At 42.8% G+C, this 19458-nt stretch overlaps 1 long non-coding RNA gene across 2 annotated transcripts in view; it reads left to right on the top strand.

Annotated features, from left to right (window-relative positions):
• The first annotated feature begins 1587 nt into the window (after positions 1 to 1587).
• LOC131403039 (uncharacterized) overlaps positions 1588 to 19458 on the top strand; it is a 41840-nt gene continuing 23969 nt past the window's right edge. Inside the window, exons 1-3 of one of the 2 annotated variants that reach the window (XR_009219170.1) lie at positions 1588 to 1637; positions 3780 to 3930; positions 5296 to 5603. This is a non-coding gene — a long non-coding RNA (uncharacterized LOC131403039). Of the gene's footprint in view, positions 1638 to 3779; positions 3931 to 5279; positions 5604 to 19458 lie in introns of both variants that reach the window. The other variant, XR_009219169.1, reaches the window with a different exon arrangement.

Below are 19458 nucleotides of genomic sequence, written 5' to 3'. Positions count from 1 at the left end.
TCCTTCCCAAGAGAAGCTCTCCGGCCCCACACCTCCACCAGCCAGTTGTGATCCAGGAGCTGGGAAGCCAGGGTGTGAAATTCTGGTTTTAGGGCAATCATGCTGATCACAAATTATAGATTATAGATTATACCAACGATTCAGTCTAAGGTCAGCCCTCAGAGCGCCCCTAGTCTTATGAAATTAACACACCATTATAGTACAATGTGGGAGGTTTCGGGGAGAGGCACCTGGAATAATTTGGAGGGGAAGAGCTTGCTAGAGAAAGTTTCACCTGAATGGAGTCTTTAAGAATGACTAGGAGGGACCCTGGCAAATAGAGGATGAAGGGTTTTCCTGGCAGAGGGGATTCCATGAGCAAAGGCTCCAGCCAGAAACAACATGGCATATGGGGAGAATTGAAACGAATTTGGGTTGCGTGAAGCATGAAGTTTAACCCGTGGTACATGGATAAAATGAGACTGAAAGGTCAGCAGGAGCCAGATTGAGTAGAGCCTTGAGTGCCAGGTCAAGAAGGTTGAACTAACACTGAAGGCCATAGGGAGCCACGGGTGGTACTAGAGCAGTGGTGGCCCTAGTGAGGTATTCATTTCAGAAAGATCCTTCTAGTGGTCCATGTAGAACATCCTTTAGACAGAGCATCCAGTGAGCCTGCTGGGGTGTTGGTCCAGGTGAAGGAAGTTAACACCTAAGCTGGGACAGGGATGGAGAGAGGGAGTGTATGTGAGGACCAGTGTGCAACTGGAATTTGTGTTACTGGGAGGGAGGAGGAGCTGAGCAGATGTGCTGGTTCTGACTTGGGTGACCACACGGGTGGGTGGTGGTGCCACTGGGAGAGAAGACGACAGATGATAATGAGTGCAGGACTCTGGTCTGGTCTCAGGCCAGCTCTCAGTGATGGCCATCGCTCTCCCTCTCGTTTTGCAGCTCTGGGGCACAACCTGAAGACCCTCACAGTCACCTTCCCCATCTCCACCCTCTGGTATTCATCAGACAGTAGCAACGGCTCAGCCACGTTCCACTCCACTGAGAGGGTCCTGCAGAGCCTGGGGAGACCCTGGTCCCAGCAGCTCCTTTTGGGTTAAATCCCAACCAGCCCCTCCCCCAACCCCTGTCCCTCCTGCTCATCCTCCTCCTCCTTCCTCCCCAGCTGGATCCTTGTTCAAGAAGAGAAGCCTGGGCCTCTTCTCTCTGAGTTGCAGACTGTTCTCCCTCAGGTAAGACCCTCCCCTGAGCATTTGCCCCTAATGACCACTTTTGTGACCACCCCTCTCTGTCTCCCCCCTGTCCTCCCATTTCCTCCTTCCTGTTCTGGCCCCCACCCCAGAGGTTTCAGGACCTCTCTCTAGAGTCCCCACGTCCCTCTCTCCCCAGGCCTGAGAAGGATGGGGAAGCCACCGGTGTGGACGTTGTCTGCACCCACCGCCCTGACCCCGTGGGCCTCCATGCCTCTGTGCTGGGAGCTGAGAGTCTCCACGTGTCTGCTCTTCCTCTCGGTGGCTCCAGGCTCTGCACCCTGGAGTTTATGCATGCAGAGAGAACACCAGCTGCATTTCCCCAGCATCAGCTGGAACCTCAGCAACCCGGAGCCCACATCCTCGGAGTACGCCGCCCTGCTGAGGGACACCCAGGACCAGGTGGGGTCTCCCCTGTCCCGTCTCTCCTTGCCCTGAAGGCACCCTCATTCCTCCGCCTGACTTACGTCTGTTACCTGGTTGTTTCAATCCTTCACTTTCCCTGCGTGTCTGGGTTCTCTCAGTTTCCAGAGGTGATGTCCTAGCTGCCTTCCCCATTTCTCGCATGGGTAAACTGAAGCTCAGAAAGGGGAGTATTGTGCCTAAGATCACACAATGTGTTAGGGGCAGAGCCAGGATTTGAAGTCAGGTCTCCCTTGCCCCAAGATCTGTGATCTTTCACTGGCTCCAGTGGCCCCCTGCATCCCCAGGAGACCTCTCACCCACTCTCCCTCGCGTTTGTTCTAGGTCACCAAGCTCTACAGAGGCAGCCAGCTGTGAGACATATTCCACTCCTGCCTGGTCACCGACTTGGTGTAGGTTGAGGAGATTGGAAGCATTGGCTGAGTTGGTGGCTGATGGCTCTGAGCTCCCGTAACATATCCTTGATCTGGAAGTCACTGACATGGTGCCCAGTCTCCCCCACATCCCTGTCAGCTAATCCTACCATCTCCTTCCATAGGTTTTCGGGAGTTGAGAAAAGCATTAACATTTGGGGCCACCAACCTCCAGCATCCTCCTCCTCCTCCTCTTCTGGAGACTTTCAACAAATATCAGCAGTCTAACTGTGCTCTCCAATAGTGGAGCCACTAACCACATGGGGCAATTTAAATTATTTACACACCTCTTGGGATACGATTCACATATTGTGTGTGTGTCGGGGGGTGTATTTTTTAGGTTTTTCTATATACAATATCTTCTCCTGTGCAAAACAAATAGTTTTACCTCTTCCCTTCCAATCTGGGTTTCTTTTATTCCTTTTTCTTGCCTAATTGCCCTCATCAGAACCTCTAGTACCTGTGATTAACATATCAGATGAGGGAAGACATCAATGTCTTGTCCCTGGTCTTAGGGGGAAATTTTCAGTCTTTCACCATTGAATATGGTGTTAACCGTGGGTTTTTCATCGATGCTATTTATAGGTTGAGAAAGTTTCTCTCTATTCCTAATTTGTTGAGTGTTTTGTTTTTTAGGCATGAAGGGTGTTGTATTTTGTGAAATTCTTTTCTATGTATATGGCCGAGATTACGTGGTATTGGCGGTTATTCTATTAATATGGTGTATTACATAATCAGTTTTCAGATATTAAGCCACCCCTCCAACTAGAGGTGAGAGATTCAGACGTTCTCAAGTCTGTCCTGGGCGTGCCACATCCCTGAGCCCTTGTGGCCTTCTAGAGGCCCACAAATACACTGGAGCTTTTCAAAGCCCCCTGTGGACATCTCATTCCCCCAATTTTTCTTCTAAGTTGTTGGCTCACCTCTTGCCTGCCTCTCCTGGTATCACTCCCTCTGGCAACTACAATAGAAAACAATTAGCCCTGATTGTTTTTAGCAAGTGCCTTGGGGACAGACTTTCCATCCTGGGCAAGCTCTGACTCAAGTAACGACAAGCCCTGAACATGGGGCGTTTTCGGGGAGCTGCCAGGCAGGTCAGCTAGTTGCAGTTGGGTGGGGAGGGGTCTTTTCAGAGCTCCACACCCACTATGGCTGCTGTGCTGCGGGTTGTCTCAGCCACCATGGTTCTGAGACTGACGGTTTTCACAGTCATGGAGGATGTTGTGAGAGCAGGATGGGAATAGTGCAAGTTATAGTGCCACAAAGTTTGCTCCCTGTATCAAGATTCCACCGTGTGTCTTCACTAAACCCTCCTCAGATTCTTACAAGCCTTTGATTAATTTCTAGACTTCTGAAAAGATGATTTCGACCATTTTTACCAGTGTTCTCATTGTTTTTATGCATTTGCAGAAGTCCTTACTCCAAAGTTTTAAAAATGTTCTCCCTGTAGTTATTTATTTATAAATTAATTACTTGAAATGAAATTACATGAGAAATTCAGTTCCTCACTCACACACACTAGCCACATTTTAAGTGCTCGATAACAACATGAGGCTAATAATGAGTGTATTTGGTAGTGCAGACAAATGTTTACATTATTGCAGAAAGTTCTCTTGGACAGGACCCAGAAGCAGGGAATCTAGATTCAGGGTAGAATTCCAGACACCCTTGATTATCCTTTGTGCCCTTCCAGGTCTGTCCCCCACAGTAACCACACTGGAGTGGACTCCCTGTGTACCTTGCCGCCTTGGCACAGAGACTGGACAGAGTTGCCATCTATGAGGAATTCCTGTGGCTGACCCAGAATGGTACCCAGCTGCAGAACTTGACCCTGGACAGGAAGAGTGTCCTTGGGGATGGTAAGGCTCCCTGGTCATTGGGAAAGGAAGTGAGGCCTTTCTGGGGACTCTGGAGGCCTGGGACTGAGAGAACATTGAACTTGCTCAGGCTGGCAGGAGGTGGCATAGTCCCCCAGTCTTTAGCCACCATTGAGAGAGAGAAAAGGACACCAGTGTAGTATGGGAGGCCCTCACCTTCTCCTAGACAGCTCTGTGACCTCAAACTAGTCACCTCCTCTTTCTGGACTTTTGTTTCCTCATCTCTGCACTGAGAGCCACTGGCCGGATGGTCAGTGAGGGCCTCCAGCTGTGTGTGAAGCAGACTTACAGGTTTGGGGGTGGATGTGGTTTCTGGTCCACAGGCTATAGTTTGCCAAGTCCCGCTCTAGATGAGCAGCAATGCGCTAGAACTTTCTGCAGTGGTGGAATGTTCTATCTGTGCTGTCCAGTGCATAGCTGCATGTGGCTGTTGAGTGCTTGAAGGATGGTATTGTGACTGGTCTTTATTGTTACTGATTTTTAATGTTACTGAGGTACTAGAATTTTTCTTTTATTTAACTAAAATTAATTTTAATTCAAAAAGAGACTTGTTGCTGCTCCATATCAGACAGCACTCCTCTAAGAGGTTGTCTGGGTAGAGGTACAAGTAGGGGGACCTGCACCCCTCCTCCTATGCCCATTGGGTGCTGCGTGTCCTACCCTCCTGGAGTTTATGTTGTAGCTGGCAATAACAAGAATAGAAAATTGAAAATTATCAATTATTTGATGTGAACAAACTCATACTTGCAGGTGGAAATCAGAGAAGACTTCCTGCAGGATATTACATTGTAGGTTAATCCTAGAAAATGAATATTAAGCAGATAGATAAAGGAGAAGGGGATGAATGTGTTTCTAGGCACGGAAGAACAATTTTGAGTGGGAATTTACAAATTTAGAGAGATCCCATAGGCTTGCCAACTGTGATGACCCATTCTCCCCCCGGCCGTCATAAGATAGTCCACCCCAAATTCAGTCCTCTGTGCCCAGAGGTATGAATTTGGTTTAATTTATTAAACTTTTGTTCTGTGATAATGGTCTTGGATTTTGTAGCAAAGTGTGCTCACTTTTTAGAGATGGAAAGTAAAATGGGGTGAAACATGATGATGTTTACTTGACTTTAATATTTCATTGAAAACATGGGATGAATCAAGGGTGGCAAGTGTTAATAATTTATACATTGATGAAATATTGTTTTAATTGGATGGAATATACATGGTTAAATTAGATGATGGATGTTTGTGAGACTCTCCCTTTATTTTTCTGTGTCTAAAAAGTTTTATTAAAAAGAGTGAAACACATTCACATGCATTCTCCATTTCATTCACTTCCAGAATATTCTGCCAACAGAGATGACACCTCGACTGAGAAGCCTAGTAAACCTGCAGGAAGCCCCAGCCCATGGTAGGGGACGAGTATCTTGATGCTGTGCCTCATCGAAGAGAACCATGCGCACAGGGTTTTGGATGATGAGGAAAGTTGGCCAACCCTTGTCAAGGACGGTTGAGGCACAGTGGGGTCAGCAGGAGCCCTGGGGCGATGACAGGAGGTGGCTCACCCCAGCACTTGTCTCCCCAGACCACCCCGTCTGGGCCCTCATCCTCATCTGCTTGGCGGGAATCCTGGTGCTCATCACAGGCCTGATCTGCTGTCTGCTGGTAAGCCATGACGTGTTGATTGTCTTCTTACTATTGGGTTGTAAGAGCTCTTTATATATTATAAATACAAGTCCTTTTCTAGGGATATGTTTTGCAGATGTTTTCTCCCAGTCTGTGTGTGGCTTGCCTTCTCCTTCACAACATGAGTCATTGGGGAAATGTAAGTGACAGTCATCATGAGATTCCACCATACTTGAGAATGGCTAAAATTAAAAAGACTGACTATAGCAAGTGTTGTTGAAGATGTCAGTTCACTGAAACTCTCATCGAGTGCTGGTGAAAAATAGCTTGGATGCGTCTTTAATAATTACGTACGTCTACCCAGCCATTCCTCCCCTAGGAATCCATCCAAGGGAAATAAACCTGTATGTCTATACACAGACTTGTACACACATGTTGATAACAACCAATTTATAGTAGACAAAAACGGAAAACAACCCAAATGTCCATCTACTGGTGAACGGATACACAAATTGTGGTATATCCCCACAATTGAATACTATTCAACCATAAAAAAGAATGAATTATTTTTTTTCATTATTTTATTGAAATTATAAAGGGTGTTAACATTGTGTAATTTCAGGTGTTCATTATTATTTGTGAATTTCTGTATAGACTGCATCGTGCTCACCACAAGTAGTCTGACTTTTATCCATCACCATGCATATGTGCCCCTTTAACTCTTTCACTCAACCCCCAGCCCCCATCCCCTCTGGTAACCACTAATCTGTTCTCTTTATCCCTGTGTATGTTTATCTTCTGCATATGAGTGAAATCATGCATATTTGTCTTTGTCTGGCTTATTTCATTTAACATCATACCCTCAAGGTCCATCCAGGTTGTTGCAAACAGGATGATCTTGTCTTTTTTTTTTTTTCTGGCTGAGTAGTATTCCATTGTATATAATACATACCACATCTTCTTTATCCATTCATCTGTAGCAGGGCACTTGGGTTGCTTCCATGTCTTGGCTATTGTGAATAATGCCACAGTGAACACAGGGGTGCATAAATCTCTTTGAATTGTTGATTTCAATTTCTCTGGATAAATACCCAGTAGTTGGATAGCTGAAAGGTATGGTATTTCTATTTTTAATTATTTCAGAAATCTCCATACTATTTTCCCTGGTGGCTGCACCAGTTTGCATTCCCACCAGCAGTGTGTGAGGGTGCCCTTTTCTCCTTATCCTCTCCAACATTTGTTATTTTTTGTCTTGGGAATTATAGCCATTCTGACAGGTGTAAGGTGATCTGTCATTGTAGTTTTGATTTGAATATCCCTAATAATTAGTGATGTTATACATCTTTTCATGTGTCTGTTGGCCTTCTGTATATCTTCTTTGGAAAAATGTCTGTTCATATCCTCTGCCCATTTTTAGATTGGATTATCTGTTTTTTTTGTTGTTGGGTTGTTTGAGTTGTTTATATATTTTGGAGATTAACCCCTTGTCAGCTATATGATTTGCAAATATTTTCTCCCAGTTGGTGGGTTGTCTTTTCATTTTTTTTTGTTTTTGTGAGGAAGATCAGCCCTGAGCTAACATCCGTGCTAATCCTCCTCTTTTTTTCTGAGGAAGACCGGCTCTGAACTAACATCTGTTGCCAATTCTCCTCCTTTTTCTTTTCCCCAAAGTCCCAGTTGATGGTCGTATGTCATAGTTGCAGATCCTTCTAGTTGCTGTATGTGGGACGCAGCCTCAGCATGGCCGGACAAGAGGTGCGTCTATGTGCGTCTGGGAACCGAACCTGGGCCGCCAGTAGCAGAGAGCGCGCACTTAACCACTAAGCCACGGGGCCGGCCCTATCTTTTTGTTTTATTCATCGTTTCCTTTGCCTTGCAGAATCCTTTTAGTCTCATGTAGTCCCATTTGTATATTTTTTCTTTTCTTTCCCTTGCCTGAGTAGACACGGTACTGGAAAAGATGCTGCTAAGACCAATGTCAAATCCTGTACTGCGTATGTTTTCTTCTAGGAGTTTTATGTTTCAAGTGTTAGATTCAAGTCTTTTATCCAATTCGTTTTAATTTTGGTGTATGGTGGAAGATAATGATCTACTTTCATTCTTTTGCATGTGGCTGTCCAGTTTTCCCCACAGCATTTATTGAAGAGACTTTCCTTTCTCCATTGTATGATCTTGGCTCCTTCGTCAGAGATTAACTGACCACAGATGTGTGGTTTTCTTTCTGGGCTTTCAGTTCTGTTCCATTGATCTATGAGTCTGCTTGTGTGCCAGTACCATGCCATTTTGATTACTATAGCTATGTAATATATTTTCAAGTTAGGATTGTGATGCCTCCAGCTTTGTTCTTTCTTCTCAGGATTGCTTTGGCTATTCGAGGTCTTTTGTTATTCCACACATATTTTAGGATTCTGTGTTCTATTACTATGAAGAATGTCATTGGGATTCTGATTGGGATTGCATTGAATCTGTAGATTACTTTAGGTAATATGGACATTTTAACTGTGTTTATTCTTCCAATCCATGTGCATGGAATATCTTCCCATTACTTCAGGTCATCATTGATTTCTTTTAATAATGTCTTATAGTTTTCATTGTATAGGTCTTTTACCTCTTTGGTTAAATTTATCCCTAGACACTTTTTTCTTTTTGTTGCAGTTGTAAATGGGACTGTATTCTTGAGTTCTCTATCTGTTAGTTCATTATTAGAGTATAGACTTGCAACTGATTGGGGTGAGTTGATTTTGTACGCTGCAACTTTGCTGTAGTTGTTGATTATTTCTAATAGTTTTCTGATGGATTCTTTAGGGTTTTCTATATTTACAATCATGTCATCTGCAAACAGCAAGAGTTTCATTTCTTCCTTTCCAATTTGGATTCCTTTTATTTCTTTTTCCAGCCTAATTGCTCTGGCCAAAACCTCCAGTACTATGTTGAATGCGAGTGGCGAGAGTGGGCACCTTTGTCTTCTTCCTGTTCTCAGAGGAATGGCTTTAAATTTTTCACCATTAAGTATGATGTTGGCTGTGGGTTTGTAATATATGGCCTTTACTGTGTTGAGGTACGTTCCTTCTATACCCATTTTATTGAGAGTTTTTATCATAAATGGATGTTGGATCTTGTCAAATCCTTTCTCTGCATCTGTGGAGAGGATCATGTGATTTTTATTCCTCATTTTCTTAATGTGGTGTGTCACATTGATTGATTTGTGGATGTTGAACCATCCCGGTATCCCTGGTATAATTTCCACTTGATCATGGTATATGATCCTTTTAATATATTGCTGTGTTCGATTTGCTGATATTTAGTTGAGGATTTTTGCATCTGTGTTCATCAGTGATATTGGCCTGTAATATTCCTTCTTTGTGCTGTCCTTGCCTGCTTTTGCTGTCAGGGTGATGTTGGCCTCATAGAATGAATTAGGAAGTGTTCCATCTTCTTCAACTGTTTGGAATAGTTTGAGAAGCATAGGTATTAAATCTTGTTTGAATATTTGGTAGAATTCTCCAGAGAAGCCATCTGGTCCTGGACTTTTGTTTTTTGGGAGGTTTTTGATGACCATTTTGATCTCTTTACTTGTGATTGGTCTGTTCATTTTCTCTATTTCTTCTTGATTCAGTTTTGGGAGGTTGTATGAATCGAAGAATTTATCTATTTCTTTTAGGTTATTGAAATTGGTGGCATGTAAGTTGTTCAGTGTATTCTTTGATTGTCCTTTGGATTTCTGTGGTATCTGTTGTAATTTCTCCTCTTTCATTTCTAATTTTATGTCTTTGACCCTTCTCTCTTTTTTTCTTAGTGAGTCTGGCTAAGGGTCTGTCAGTTTTGTTTCAATCTTCTCAAAGAACCAGCTCTTTGTTTCATTGATCCTTTCTACTGTTTTTTTTAGTCTCTATTTCATTTATTTCTGCTCTAATTTTTATTATTTCCCTCATTCTGCTGACTTTGGTCTTCATTTGTTCTTCATTTTCTGGTTCTATTAGGTGTAGTTTAAGGTTACTTATTTGGTATTTTTCTTGTTTGTTGAGGTGCGCTTGTATTGCTATGAATTTCCTTCTTAGAACTGCTTTTGCTGCATCCCATAAGAGTTGTTTTGTTGTCTTTTCATTTTCATTTGTCTTCAGGTATTTTTTGATTTCTCCTTTGATTTGTTCATTGATCCAATGGTTCTTCAGTCGTGTGTTCTTTAGTCTCCACATATTTGTGACTTCCCCATCTTTTTTCTTGTAGTTGATTTCTAGTGTCATAGCATTGTGGTCAGAAAAGAAGCTTGATATGATTTCCATCTTAAATTTATTCAGGCTTGCCTTGTTTCACAACATATGGTCTATCTTTGAGAATGTTCCATGTGCACTGAAGAAGAATGTGTATTCTGCTGTTTTGGGAGGGTATGCTTTATATATATCGATTAAGTTCATCTGATCATATGTTTCACTTAATTCCACTATTTACTTGTTGTCTTTCTCTGCATGATTTATCCATGGATGTAAGTGGGTTGTTCAGGTCCCCTGCTATTATTGTGTTGCTGTTAATTTCTCCCTTTAGGTCTATTAATAGTTGCTATATATTCTTTTGTGCTGCTGTGTTAGGTGCATATATCTTTATAAGTGTTATGTCCTCTTGGTGGAAAGTCCCCTTTATCATTATATATCGCCCCTCTTTGTATCTCATAGACTTTTTTATCTTGAAGTCAGCTTTGTCTGGTATAAGTATGGCAACACATACTTTCTTTTATTTGCCATTTGCTTGGAGTATTGTCTCTCATCCCTTCATTCTGAGCCTGTTTGTTTTTAGAGCTGAGATGTGTTTCCTGGAGGCAGCATATTGTTGGGTCTTGTTTTCTAATCCACCCCACAACTCTGTGTCTGTTGATTGGAGAATTCAATCGATTTACATTTAGAGTGATTATTGATACATGAGGACTTCATCCCACCTAATCTATATTTCCATTGTTTCTCTTCCTTTGTGTTTCTGACTGCCATTTCATTTTGGGGGTTGTCTGTGGAGGTTTTCTCTTTTTTTATGATGTATGGCTCTGCTCTGATTTTTTGTTTGATGGTTACTGTGAGGTTTGTATGAAGATCTCATAGATGAGATAGTCCATCTTCTGATAGCCTCTTGTCTCCATTAGTCTAAGCAGGTTCCATCCCTTTCCTCTTCTCCTTCTGAGTTATTGTTGTCACAAGTTATTCATTTTTGTGTTGTGCGTTTGTGACTAAGCTGAAGTGTTTATAGTTACTTTTGATGCTTCCCTTCCCTTCTTCTTTTAAGTTATAATTAAGTATTTGCTACCCTATTGTGAAACAGAGCTGTAGCTTTCTGATTTTGTCTGTCTATTTATCTCTTTGCTCAAAGCTTTGTAGACATTTGCCTTCTTTTTGTTTCAGGTATGAGGGCGTTCTTGATCATTGCTCGTAGAGGAGATCTAGTGGCGATGAACTCCCTCAGACTTTGTTTATCCGGGAAAACTTTTATTTCTCCATTGTATCATAAGGATCGTTTCACTGGATAGAGTATTCTAGGCTGAAAGTTTCTGTCTTTCACTATTTTTAATATATCATTCCATTCTTTCCTTGCCTGTAAAGTTTCTGCCAAGAAATATACTGAAAGCCTGATAGGGGTTCCTTTGTAGGTTATTTTCTTCTGTCTCGCTTCCCTTAATATTTTTTCTTTGTCATTGGCTTTTGCCAATTTTACTATTATATGCCTTGGAGAAGGTCTTTTAGCATTGATGTAATTAGGCATTCTGTTGGCTTCATGTATTTATAACTCCGGTTCTTGCCCAGGTTTGGGAAGTTCTCAGCTATTATTTCTTTGAACAAGCTCTCTGCTCCTTTCTCCTTCTTTTCTCCCTCCAGAATACGTATAATTCTTATGTTGCTTTTATAATTGAGTCATATATTTCTCCAAGAATTCCTTCATTTTTAAAAAATCTGACTTCTCTCTCCTTGTCCACTGGAAGCATTTCTATATTTCTATCCTCTAAATCACTAATTCTTTCATCCATAATATCAGATCTATTTTTTAAGGATTCTAGATTCTTTTTTATCTCACTAATTATGTTCTTCATATCCAGAATTTCTGCTTGTTTTTTTTTAATAGTTTTAGTCTCTTTGATGAAGTATTCCTTTTCCTCATTAATTTTATTTCTGAGTTCATCGAACTGTCTGAACATTCCTGTAACTTGGTGAGTTTCTTTATGACAGTTATTTTGAATTCTCTGTCATTTAGATTGTAAATTTCTGTGACTTCAAGGTTGGTTTCTGGAGATTTGTCATTTCCTTCTGCTCTGAATTGTTACTGTAGTTTCTTATGGTGTTTGATGAACTAATCTTTTGCCTGAGTATTTGTGGTAGTATCAGGTCGCAGATTGCACCTGCTACTGCTGTGGGGGAAGCATGAGCTGTGTTTCTGATCCCCCCCATATGCTGGAAGTTGTGTGGGTACAGTGGGTGTTCCAGCCAGCTGGGAAAGCATTCACACTGGGCTCAGAGCTCCCGCCACACGGAGGCAAGTACCCAGTTGTGAGAGCGCAGCACTGCTATGGGTGTGTGTGCATCTGGGAAAGCATCTGCATGTGCGCGTGTATCTGCTGCTGCCTTTTCTTATGCTCATGGCAGCCTCTGTGCTTGGTGGGTGGGGCTTCTTCACGGGTCTGAGCATTGGCCGATCATTGGGACTCCAGTGGCACGGTGGGCTTTCCAGCCATCCAGGAAAGCATTCATGTGTGGGTCCAGGGCTGCCGCCAACCCCTCCCAGAGTTGCACCAAGGTGCATTCCCACTTTTGGGGATGCAGCAGTACTATTGGATCTCACGCCAACCTGGAAAGTGCTCGGGCTTGTGTACAGTGCTGCCAGGGAAGGGTTGGGGATAGGAATGAATTCATAGTACATGCAATGACAAGCATGAATCTCAGAAAAATTATGCTGAGTGAATGAAGCCGGTAAAAAATGAGTACATAGTATATGATCCCATTTATAAAAATTCTTGGAAAATACAGGAAAATCTATAGGGACATATACCGGATCACTGGTTGCCTGGGAATGAGAATGTGTTTGCAGACGGCAGGGAAGGAGGAATTAAAATGAGCATGAGGAAATTTGGGGAGGATGGGCGTTCCTTTTCTTTATTGTGGTGATGGTTCAATAAGTTATAATCAAAATGTATCAAATTGTTCACTTTAAATATATGCAGTTTACTGTACGTCGTTAATACCTCAATTAAGCTAGAACATGTAGGGGAAAGAGAGGGAGAGAGAGCCAAAAGAGGGAAAAGGGAAGGAAAAGAAGGACGGAGGGTGAAAATTAAGTGGACAAAAGGAAGAGAGAGACACAGGAGGCTTCGGGTCTCTGTGGCTTTGGCATCTCCTTCCCCTGGAGTCTCCCATACTGGGCAGCTGACTGGACCATTCTGATGCGCCCTCGTCACCTCACAAGTCACTTGTCTGCCGGCAGAAGAAGGAGGGCAACTATGAGTTCCAGTGACGACGCCTGGGCTATTACCTGCCTCGTGGCGACCTACGGAAGCTGCGATGACTAGATCTGACTAGATCTGAGGTCCCATTTCCCAGATGGGGTCCGGAGCAGCTTGACTGGAACAGAACGAAACCACATTGGACGGACACAGGCTCCGAGCCTTTCTAGACTTGGGCCCTGACTGGCTCACAGGGGACTAAGCTGAAAGGTTTCAACTTCCTTAAGTCCTGAAAGTGACCGTAACTTCTGTCCTGTGGTGTCACACCAGTTCATCCCTCAGGGACACCAGAATTGGTGAAACCAGCACAGACATTGCCATCATGTAAAATCGAACCCCCACTTCAGTGCAAGTTTTCCCTATTAGGAAACTTTGGAACATCCCTCCCCTTGACTCTGTGCAGCCATCACACCCCTCTCGGTTCCTCCATATTCCTCCCCCACTGAAGCACTGGCAGTCTCACGTTCCCCTTTTCTGCTTCATTCTCTGAAGCTCAGATTCACCAGGACTTCCAGATCAATCTCCCTCGATGGCTCCTCTCCCCACTCATGGGTCCTCCATGACGGGAAACAGGCCAAGATGAGAGGAATGGGTGAGACATGACTCTGCAGTCACCTTGGGCCTTGGGAGCTGAAATGACTAGGTGTCTGGAGACCCTGAATCCCAGAGTAACACCAAGGCTCTGGGAAGAGAGTATCTGCTCTGGATGTAAAAGTGAATAAAACTCGGGGGGGGGGGAGGAAATCTGAGGGAAAAGAAAGAGTCTTTTTTCATCTTTCTCTGTACAGAGTCCAACTAGCCTCACAGCATTGGCCCCGACAACAAGCAGCCCAGAGCATCCAGGCATGAGGCAGGCTGCGCTGTTCTGCCGTGGGTCTGTGGGAACAGATTACATTATCTGTGCACACTGTGTAGACGACCACAGCTGAACATACCCAAGGGCTGAGAATTAAATTCACAGTCATGCCACTCTCTCAGACTTTTTGTGTGTGAGCTTCACATTCTCAGTCTTAAGCAGTGATTCTCTGAGAATGCACACTCTGAAGATTATCATGATTAATAATATTAATATATTATTATTATACATTGCATACATTATACGTTATACACTGTACATTATAGTTATAAATTAATGTATAATAATAATTATACATTAAATATATTATTATGATATATTACATTATTATAATAATATCATTCTAATGATTAATAATAGTTACCGTTATTGACTATTTAATTTCTGCTAAGCAACATGACTGGCAAGCTCTGCGTGTATTATCTCAGTTACAGTCACCATTTTTAGGGTTTTATTCCCATTTTAAGCTAAAGATATGGAGGCTCAGAAATATTAAATAACTTGACAAAGAAGGAAAAAAATTACTCCAAAGCTAAATTAAACACCTATTCAAACTATGTGTCAAAGAAAGAAAGACGTTATCTGACCTACAAACAGACTCAAAGTTGACCTCCCACAGGCCTGCAGTGAAAGAACCGGTAAAGAATGTGCATCAGGAAGAAGAAATGTGAACCCAGGGAAACAAAACAGGAGTCACGAGGAAAGGAAAAAACAGTCTGTCTAATTTAGTATTAGTTTTAAAACAAGACATTAAAAACACATTCGAACCAAAATTCCAGATGATTACCCATGGAAGAATAGAGGAGAGAAGATTTACCTAAAAAATAACTCATTTTTAGGGAAGATATAAATACTAAGATACTCTATTATTGTTTAACACATTGCTCTCAGAAACTGATAAATCTGTGGGGTAAAAGTAAGTAATGATAAAGAGGATTTGAAGAGTGCAACATGCTCGATCAGGCAAATAGACAAATCCCAACACACTGGCTTATTGTGAGACTTGTGATGCTGAAAACAGTCGTTCTCCTGACAGCATGATACCGCAATGGGACATCAATTTTCATGAATCAAATTTCCAATGCATATAAATCTAAAAACAGGGAAAATCCAGTATTTCATTATATGGAACTGTGATTCAACATGCAACAAATACCAGAAAAATAGAGACCCAGAAGTAGGTGTCTTTTTTGAGAAGACAGATATAACAGCTCTTTAGTGAAATACTATGTTGGAATCTGTTGCAATATTACGCAAAAAGGACAGTCCATTTGGACTAGGTATGTTTTCTCTGTGACTGTGAGGGCAAAACTCTAAAGAATCCCCTGACTGTGATAACTCTCTGTTGATCTTAAAATACAAGTACATGACACTCAGGAAAGGAAAATGAGAGAACAAAGTGAGAAGGAAAGATCTCCTTTCTCTCTTCACTGAAACCCAATCTCTCACCTCCGAAGGATCACTGTCTGTATCTTCTCTGTCATGCAAAGGAATCAAAGAAAAGAAAACTATTGGTATATATTAAAGTTTCAAGAGCTTAAAGCAAGAAGACATCAGGACCCCTGCAGAGGCATTAATGTAGTGTGAGCTGCATGTCATCTGTGCCGTCTTCTCTTTTCTTCATCGTGTTTGTCCGGACGTCCTTCTTGGCCCCTCACTCTCCCTACCTCGCTAGCGAGTCTGTCTGCATTAGTGCTACCGCCAGTGTCTCTCTTGCCATCTTCACTTTCCCTTCCTGTTTCCTGATATCCTCCTCAGTCACCAGAAGTTGTTTGCAAAGGAGCTGTGGGATGTACAGACCAGCTCCTGGGATCATCTCTGCCGAATCTGAAGACTAGGCAGGGGTGGGCATGGGACTGGAGTTCAGACCACCTGTGAGCACACCTGGCAGGGATGCACCTGTGCAACTAGGTGCAAGTTTCGGCAGGGCTTTGGCAAGGTCCAAAGGACTTAACAGTTCTCCTGTACTCTGCAGGCCTGGAGACCTTGCAGTCTCTTCTGCCAGCAGAGTTGTTGGGGCTGCTCCAAGGTTTCCTCCCATTGATGGCATCTGATCTCATTGGCAGGATAGGATGTGATTCTAGTAACTGGCCTCTTGAATATGTAACTGGACATCCTCAAAGGGGTGGAGATGCTCAAACCAGGCTTTGGTTTGGATTGGTTTCCACAATCATGTCACTTCCTCTGTGATGATTTGACCATCATACTTCTTTTCCTCTTACCCTATAAAAATAAATTGTGAAAGTGGATCAGAGTTATAGTCTGGCAGGGAAACCTGCCTTCCCAGGACAATTATGTCAGATGCCTTGTGCTTCTACACTCCCTCTCTCCCTGTGGGGATTAATCTGACCTGTGTCCTGGGACATCATCAAAGAGATTTGGGTCCAGAACAGAAAGCTCGAGGTCAAAACTCAGGACTACGGCAGGTCATTTCTTCTCCCCTATGTTGTCAGACACTTATGAGTATGACTTTATTCTCTTCTTGTCCTTGTCACTCTCAACAACAAAATCCCTGGTGCCCCCTGTCAGGACACACGGTCCACAGTCTTTTTCTAAATCCCAAATCATACCAGTCTTCTGTAATATATGACTATTCATTTGATTAACCCATTGACCAGTTGGTGTTCATAGCTCCATTAGAGCTTAAATCAGTAGTGAAATTATCATCCACCCCACTCCTAGTGACGCTTATTTGACAACTGTGAACATTAAATCTCAGTACAGAGAACGTATGTCTGAAAAAACTCAACTTACAAATGGAGATTGTGCTGTAAGTGGGAAGTACACACTGGATTTATGAAACCCAGGAAAAAAATGTAAACTCTCTCATTATTAGTTTTGTATAGACTGCACCCACATTGATGATATCTTGGTTATAGTGGGTTAAAATATACCATTAAAATTAGTTTCACCTGTTCGCTTTCCTTTTTTAAAATGTGGCTACTAAAAAAAATATTTAAATTCTATAATAGAGTGTGCTTAATGTTGCTATTGGACAGTGCCGATGAAGCCATCAGTGAAAATAAAGTCCAGAGAAAGTGGTTCGGGAAATTTTTTCCCTAGAAATGGAGTCTACACTGGCCCGCACTGCAAGATGCAGCAAAAACTGTCACACACACACACACACACACACACACACACACACACTGATAGAATGAAACAAACCTCTTCCTAGAGTCCCACCACTTCTCACATGGCATGAGGTTGCACTCCTACTTAGTCCTTAGTGGACTAATCTCAAGAAAGAAGGCAGAAGTCAAGGTAATTTACCAGTTAGGAAGATCTAAACCCAGAGACTAAAGCTCAAGATATGTGGTGAATTTCCTGTCATGGCTTCTGTTATTAATTCAATATGTTAGGGAGACTTTTCCAAGGAGGGTTGTTTTAAAACTCACTTTTTCTTTACTATGTAAAAATAGACAGGCTATGTAAAGAATAATTACTCTAGCCAATCAATGAAAAGGAGATGATAGAACACAAATACCCTTATTATAAGTCACTACTGGATTAGAGAGTCAGGGAACAGCTGACATTGGGTTAATTTCCCCTAAATTAGGCTGATTCTGATTTCATGACCGTCATATTGATTGTATTATGCTAGAACCTACGAAACTTCCCAGCCCGCCCTACTATTTAACCACCGAGGCCCACCAACCAGACCAGTCCTTGCTGACACATCCCCTGCCTCCATCCCTGCTGACAACACCTGGAGGATTTTCCCCAAATCCCACTCTGTCCCTGCGCTCTTCTACCTACCCCAGGGTCAGGGAAACATTTTCTCCAAGGCTCAGGCTCTGTGTGTGCCCAGCTCTGGGGATGGCACTTCTCCCTCGAGTGAAGACAAAGATCAGAGTGCAGACCCTGTGAGCTGCAGCAATTGGACAAAGACTGGACTTTGCTGACAGAAAAGAACCTTTAGTGGGCATGGTTACCAGGGTCCAAGAAGCCCCAGTGATTCCTCCAGGGAATGTGATGCAGGACAGAGCAGGAATGTCTGCGTGTGTTTCGGCTTGGGAATGCCTGTAGGGTGACATAGGTGACATTGGTAATGCATTTGCCAATGTTGTTCACTCATTTATTCATCGTATGTCATGGAGTGCTTTCTACATACATCCAGGCAACAGTCTCACCCTCTGGGGCTCACAGGCAGTGTCAGAAGAATTTCTAAATTTTATTTCTAATATATAGGTACAGCACTGGGAATACACTAGGTGTTCCAAGCATTTTTCAAACATTAACTCCTTTAATACTCTCCATAAACCTACAAAGTAGGTATGCTGATCATTATTGCCAACTGAGAGATGAAGAAACTGAGGCACCAATAAGGCAAATAACTGTCAATACAAATATCTAGTAAGGGATTGAGCTGGAATTTGGACGTGAAGAGATAGCTCCATAGTCTGTGCTCCTAAGCATGACATTTACTCTCTAAAGACTTCACATCATGAAAAAATGTGATCAGTTATCCATTTTCTTGGTGCATTGAGTAGCCACACTATTTTATCTGTGTCTGAAAAGTAGAATACCTGCGTAGAAACTACTGCACATACACACTCAAATTACATCTACCAATGTCCCCAGTCCCTGAACATTAATACAGAGAACATTTCAGAATGTTTCTTGCCCAAGTTGGGAGGACTCTGAGGAAATCTCAGTGTTACTGTAAGAAGCTGAGGACAGGCTGGGAGTGGGTCTCAGGGGAAAGGTGTCCTCAGGAGTCACCATTGAATGACAACATTGATGGGAGTGTCTCAGCAGTGACTGAATTCAGGATCTGGTGGTGTTTTAACCTGGTGCTTATCTTCTGGCTGTGGGTTTATGGTGATGCAGCACAGGGAGAGGGGATGGTTCACTGTGTTCTTGGGGAAACCAGACCCATGAAAGAGAGGGAATGTTGGTTTACTTAAACAATGGACTCGTGGTGGGAAAAATTCGGCCTGGAAGAGACAGTCGTGTTCCTGGTATAACCAGAAGGAGTTGCCTCTGCTTCAGCCAAAGCAGACAGCCCTTCCTCATGTACTCATTTTATCTCAATGGGAGGAAGGAGGAGGAAAAAAATTCAATGGGGTGTGGCTGCCTCTCAAATTTTAACAAGTTTATAACAATTCACTTTGGGCAACTGGGAAAGAATCTGCTCTCCATCCCTCTCTACTCTGCTCTGTGCACTGGTAGGTTGTCCTGTATGGATTGTATTATCAGCCCACTCTTGTGCTCTTTCTTCCAAATGAGTTTGAAAATGGTAGCCGTGGAAGGAGAGAAGAGGGCTAGAGAAGAGAGAGATGAAGAAACTCCCCCTTCCCTGCAGAGACTGCACATTTGGGCAGTGGTTCAATACTTCTGTCACAGGCTAAGCCCCTTTCCAGGTTCCTGTAACTGCTCCATCCCCTTGGATCAAAGGGTATCTCCTTTAATCCAAGGAATGATAAGCGATCCCTCATATTGCTACTCCCAGGGTGTCCCACCATCCTCTGTTGGTTTCTCTTAGCCCTGCTGTGATGTTGTGATTTATAATAAAAAATATATATTTGGTCTTCATCCTGTTTCTGGCACAAAGATCCTAAGACCCT

The sequence above is a fragment of the Diceros bicornis genome, unplaced genomic scaffold (assembly GCF_020826845.1).
Source record: "Diceros bicornis minor isolate mBicDic1 unplaced genomic scaffold, mDicBic1.mat.cur scaffold_54_ctg1, whole genome shotgun sequence".
Taxonomy (NCBI): domain Eukaryota; kingdom Metazoa; phylum Chordata; class Mammalia; order Perissodactyla; family Rhinocerotidae; genus Diceros; species Diceros bicornis.
The sequence above is the reverse complement of the archived record's forward strand: the minus strand, read 5'-3'. Positions and strand labels throughout refer to the sequence as shown.